The sequence below is a fragment of the Trichosurus vulpecula genome, chromosome 1 (genome assembly GCF_011100635.1).
Source record: "Trichosurus vulpecula isolate mTriVul1 chromosome 1, mTriVul1.pri, whole genome shotgun sequence".
NCBI classification, from domain to species: Eukaryota; Metazoa; Chordata; class Mammalia; order Diprotodontia; family Phalangeridae; genus Trichosurus; species Trichosurus vulpecula.
The window spans coordinates 16,349,771-16,355,770 of record NC_050573.1 but is presented as its reverse complement, the minus strand read 5'-3'; the positions used below and the strand labels follow the sequence as shown (position 1 = coordinate 16,355,770).

At 54.2% G+C, this 6,000-nt stretch overlaps 1 protein-coding gene across 1 annotated transcript in view; it reads left to right on the top strand.

Annotated features, from left to right (window-relative positions):
* Nucleotides 1-1,987: 1,987 nt before the first annotated feature.
* ZNRF3 (zinc and ring finger 3) overlaps nt 1,988-6,000 on the top strand; it is a 200,712-nt gene continuing 196,699 nt past the window's right edge. The window contains exon 1 of the mRNA XM_036736325.1: nt 1,988-2,135. The gene's annotated coding sequence lies outside the window, so the exon portion shown is untranslated. The remainder of the gene's footprint in view (nt 2,136-6,000) is intronic.

The following is a 6,000-nucleotide window of genomic DNA, read 5'->3' as shown; positions in this document are numbered from 1 at the left end:
GAACAGCCAGGAGGTCAGAGAGTGAGGGTGAGAAGACCAGAAAGGGAGGAGGGGCTGAGAAGGCCAAACAGCATTTTGTATTTGCTCCTGGAGGTGATAGGAAGCCACAGGAGTTTATTGAGTAGGGGAATAACATGGTCAGACCAGAACATCAGGAAAATCCTTTCGGTGGCTGAATGGAGGATGGACTGGAGCAGGGAGAGACCTGAGGCAGCAGACCCCCCAGCCGCAACAGTCCAGGTGGGAGGTGATGGGGGCCTGCACCAGGGTTGGGGCAGGGTCAGAGGAGAGAAGGGAGTCTTCCGCTAATGGTTACAAAGGGCTCCTCCTGGCTGTAATGATTAGTAGTTGTCCCTAGAGACAGTTCCTCTTTTTGGAATGGTCCCTAAGGGCTGCTTCTTCTCAGTAAGAGCCATTTGGCCTTGGCCATTGGTGCCCAATGGATCCTCCATCACTGCTAACAATTGCTGACTGGTGATGGTCTCCAAAGAGACTTCTCACTATCAACCTTTGTTTCCATGGTACAGCTTGTCTGTACAGCGATGTTTGCACAGGGAGGGAGAGCCTCCTGAAGTTTTAAAAAAAATTTTTTTGTAGCCCCACTATGCGATGCCTGACACATGACAGGAGCTTTACCAAAGCTTTCTGATGCGGCAGATCATTGCTAACAGCGACTTCTCCCTCGTGGCTGCCTATGAAAGCTGGTCCTTGTTGCTGATGGTCACTGGTGGCCGCTATTCTTCCAGCATTGGTCACTGATGGCTGTCACTCCCGGCTGCTCTGAAGGCTGAAGTCCGCCCTCTCCAGAGCAGGTGTAAAGGTGGGGAAAGGGCAGCCACGTGACCAGCGAGGGCCTGCACGTGCCGAGCCTCGGGTGGCCCATGGCCCTCCTGAGAGCCTTCGTGTTCAGGGTAGGCCAGGCAGGTGAGGAGGGGGGCACCCTGCTGGAAGAAGGGGCGGCTTCGCTGGTGGGGTAGCCAGGCTAAGCTTGTCCGGCCTCAGGCTCTGCTCCCCTGCGCCCTCCGGGCTGTCCCCTGGTGGGTGGGGGCGGGGCGATGCTGGACCAGGCTCTGCTCGGGTGGGCTCCGCTGCCTTCCTGCCGCCCCGTCCCCCAGGGGGCGCTGTGAGGCCGGGGCTGCTGCTCCGCTGGGCTGGGCTAGCGCTGGCTCCTGTCCGCTCCGTCGGGGTCCGAGCCAGGCCTTTCTGCTGCCCCATCCCTCAGGGGGCGCTGTGAGGCCCGGGTTGGGCAGGGTTAGAGCTGGCTCCTCTCCGCCCCGCCCCCTAGGGGGCGCTGTGAGGCCGGGGCTTGGGGGCAGTGGGGAGGGGTGGGCTCCTGCACAGCCGCTCCCGACCTCTCCCGGGCTGCTGAGGGCTCCATTCCGCCAGACTCCAGGCCGGGCTTTCTCGCTGCCCCGTCCCCCAGGGGGCGCTGTGAGGCCGGGGCCGCCGCTCGGGCTGAGCTTGTCCCGGCTCCGCTCCGCTCCGCCGGGCTCCAGGCCGGGCCGCGCGCCCTCCCGGCCGCCCTGTTCCCCCCCCCCCCGGGGGCGGGGCCGGGGCGGGGCGGGCCGAGCGGGTCACGGCGCTGGGGGGCGGGGATAACCCCTCACGTGGAGCCGATGAAAGGGCCGAGGCGCGACGGCTCCGGGAGCCTCCTCGGACCGGAGCCTGGGACCCACAAAGCCTCCGCCGCCTCCGCCGCCGCCGCCGCCATGGGGCTCGTGTGACCGGCCGGCCCGCCCGCCCCCGGACCCCGCGCCTCCGCCGCTGCTCCGCCTCCGCCCCGCGACTATGCCCGGCCGCCGCTGCCGCCCTCCGCGCCCTCCCGCCGCCGCCGCCCGACCATGAGGCCGCGCCGCCGCCGCCGCCCCCGGGCCCGGCCGCCCCCGCGGCCCCCGGGCGGCCTGCCGGGCGGCGGGGCCGGGGCCCGGGGCGCAGTGCGGCCGCTGCCGCTGCTGCTCGGGCTGCTGCTGGCGGCCTCGGGCCCCGGCGCAGCGCGGGCCAAGGAGACGGCGTTCGTGGAGGTGGTGCTGTTCGAGTCGAGCCCCAGCGGCGACTACACCACCTACACCACGGGCCTCACGGGCCGCTTCTCCCGGGCCGGGGCCACGCTCAGCGCCGAGGGAGAGATCGTGCAGGTACGGCCGGGGCCGCGCTCCGTGCTCGCTTCCCCCGCTAGGCCGGCGGGGGTGGACGGAGCGAGGCGGGCTGCGGACCTCCAGCTGCGAGGGGCCTTCGAACCCAGGACCCGCCGGGCCGGGGCAGGAAGAAGGGGCGTGGGGGCGGACGGGGAGTGTCAGAGCTGGGCTCCGAGCCCGCCGGGACCCTCGTCTCCCCTCCCCGGGAGGGGTGGCAGAGCTCCGGGGCCGCCCGACCACCTGTGGCCCGCCCGGACCCTGGGCGCTGCCCTCCCGCTTGCCCCGCAGCCTCCCTCCCAGCTCGTATTTGCACGTGGGGGGGGGGTGCCACTAAAACGGCGGAGGTGGGGAGGGGGAGGGGGGAGAATGAGTGTCAGCTTGCTGAGCGGGGGAGCCTCAAGACCGGGTGGGGTGTCCTTTTTCCACGAGTTGGTTATTTTTGTTGCTGCTCCATCGCTCGTGCGAGGGTCTGAGTGTTAGATGGTGAAGAGGTCTCTGCAGGATGAGCAGTGCGTGCGTGTTTCAGCCCCTTTGACCGGCTTTCCTTCGCTTTATGTTGTAAAATAAGTATCGGTGTTTCTCATGATCGTAAGTTTCATAGAATCCCAAGTCTTGGAGCTAGAAGGGACCTGGACAGGACCACAGTCATCTCTCCTCCCGGAACACTTAGCGATTGGTGTAGTTACAGTAGTCTTGAAACTTGGATCTCGGTAGCGTAAAACCAAACCAAACAGCCCACGCCACAATCGGTGGGTCCTTTAGGCTTTCCAGAGGTGTAGTGAGCGCTGATGGACTGTGTTTGGTGGAAGAATCGAACAGGTTTTGGTATTCACCAAGTTCTTAGGCTGAGTTATATGACAGATTTCTCCTTGGTAGTAATTAGAGAGCAGTCGGAGGAAGACGGAAGACCTTCATTCCATCTCTTTGCCAGGAACTCTTGCTGGGAGACGGAGGTAACCTGGGATTGACTGGCCTCCTTCGTACCAAATGAAAAGGTGTCTGCATTCCACCGGGAGTCTGATAGAGGGATTAAAAACAAAACAAACCACTGCTCTTTGAAGGCCTGGCTTGATTGCCTGGGGTTGTTTACTTGGCCAGTCTTACCCTTTATCTTCTGGGGAGATCTCTAAGTGGACCTCAGCTAGACTGGGGAGTGTCTGTGGACTGAGGGGGACTTGGGGGCAGATGTAATCCTGCGATCTGCTAAGCCGGGCTTGTTTGGTGTGCTCGACTCCTGCTTGGGTTCTTGGATCCTGTCCTAAGCAAGGTTATTATTTCTGTTTCTTATTTCTGCAAGGTTTGGATAGTCGTCTTTGCCCCCCTCCCTCCACCATGCAGACACTTGAAGTAATGTCCGGGCTCAGTCTCAGCACCAGGGCTGGGAGGTCTTACAGGTAGCATTGCCTTTCCTCCCCCACTCCAGACTTGTGTGGGGCGAACTGAAGGGAAATCGAGGTCTTGTTTGATTTCTGGGACTGGGAACACTTTTAAAGACTCTTTCACAGTTTTTAATCATCTTGTAATTACGGTCTTTAATTATATAAGCTTTCATCCAATGAGCGTGCTTTGGTGACTGTTCCAAAATCCTTCTCTTAGGACTAGCCTACGACTACCCACAGAATCCCCCTTCTTTGTCTCTCTGTCTCAGGTAGTCCCCGGTGCCCTGAAGATTTTTTAGAATAGCTGTTTTTCCAGCCCCCCAGGAAGAAAGCTGCCCTGGGAACAGCTCTGGTGCCACAGCTTTTCTGAAGGAGCCCATTAACGTTTGGCTGTTTCTCTAGCATTTTGACTTAGGAGGGCAGCTTGTGTGCTTAGCTAGTGATCCAAATGGTGAGTCCTCCCTCCACTTGGAGCTAATCTCTGGTTATTCATTGAATACAAAATTAGCAGTTTCAACACACCATTTATAACTTTTATCCTTTTGAGGAGGGAGATAATGTGTGAATTTGGCAGAAGGAGGCCATTCTTTATTCTCTTTGGAGACTTTTGAAGTTCTTATCTTAACTCCTTTTGTGGTCCATTAGCCTGGCCAAAAAAATTAAGTCAACAATTGCTAAGTAAAGAGAAAAGGACTTAAATGGTATTTAATAAGGTTTGCCTGTGAAGCAATCACTGAGAGGTGTCGAAAATTCACTTGTACCTGCTCTGATGTTGTTAAAATGGTCAGAACCCTTGGAAATGGACCGTCCTCACTAGAGTCTCTCTTTAATGACTTGGCTCTGGCTCCACCGGTCACTCAGCCAGTGGCTTCCCTTTCAGTGAGCCGAGCATGTACTGCATGTGTATGTGCATAGTTGTGTGTGCCTGCGTGTGTAAATGTGTGCATAAAGGGCAACACACCTTTTTATTATTGGTAGTCGAGCAAAAACATTAGGCTAGGACTCATTCTTTGGCCCTCGGAGGTAGGAAATCAAAAAGTTCTGTCTGATGAAGAGGTGTGACTACAGGTTGGATAAGAAGTGAAAAATCCCTTAGAACAGAGAGCACATCAGCATTGTGCTTTAGGGTAAATGTTTTAAGGCTTTTAGCCCAGATCAAAAAATATATATACACATCTACATATGTATGTACGTCTACACGTGCATATATGTCTAAGTGTGTGTGTAAAACTTTCTTAAAAGTTAAAACCTGGCAAGAGTAGTTAAAATATATACATGCTTTAACTTCTAAGAAAAGTGCTGCAGACTGAAACATGGCCTTACAGGATTGGGAGCTATCCTTTAAAAAAGGAAAAGTTTGTTTTCATTTGTTTCTGAAAGATGAAATAAGGTTTTAAAACTCGAGAACTGGTGTGATTTCCAGCAGACAGTTCTGTAGAATTGCTCATGATTTAGAGAGCTGCCCTCTCTCAGTGAGGCTTAGATTACCTTGGGTCATTATTTGTGTGTGTGTGTGCGTACACGTGTATACACATAGGAGCATGTTCTGTTCCTTTTGGGTGAAGTGCTGTTTGATTGATTTGTTATAGCTATTCACATTTTTATAACACTTTTCATATGTTATCTCATTTGTCTTCTCCACAATCTGGGGGAAGTGGGGGGTGTGGTTATTATCTTTATCTTACAGATGAGGAAACTGAGGCCGAGAGATGTTGAGTAACTTGACCAGGAATCTTGATGGAGGCTGGGAATTTTGGTTTTCCTCTTTTCAGGCTTCAGCACCTCGAATGTCATCTGGTGTGTAATGGGGAAGGTGGTGAACAGAGGATACATGACACTTTGAAGGTCTCCTTGCTCCATCTATAAAATGCTTACTCTCACCTAGCAGCACAAAATCTTCACTGTATAGAGCATGTTTGTAACTGTTGTTTCTAGACTTTCGTTTGGGAGCACACTTCCACTTCCACCCTCTGGTTTTTAGATGACCTCCGCCCCCAATCCTAAACTCATTTTCTTAGACATATTGATATATATTTCAGCATTGGACCAATTAGTTAGTGTTAATGAGCTCATTATCTTAAACTCTTTCAGATTTGGCAATGCCCATCTCAGGGCTAGTGATGTTAAATCAAGACCTGATTAAACACTAGCTAGGGGTATGGGTTTGTTAAACAAACAGAAAAAATGTGCATAACTAGAGATGAAAGAGCCTGTTTTAAAGTGGAAGTGCATTTCTTTTGAAAGCTAAATATTTAGAAAGGCTTGAGAAATTCGTTAGTAGAAGGAATCCAATACTAAGTTTTTATATAACTTTTACATTGTGTTTGGATTTTTGCATTGTGTATTGGTCTTAAAAGTAGAAGAAAGCGGAGGATGTTTAGGTGGGACTTAGCTCTTTGGGGAGGGTGAGGTACCAACGATCCCTACTAAAGGTGCTCACTCTCCCGCTACCACTTTTAGGAAAATGACTTCTGTGCCCTGTCGTT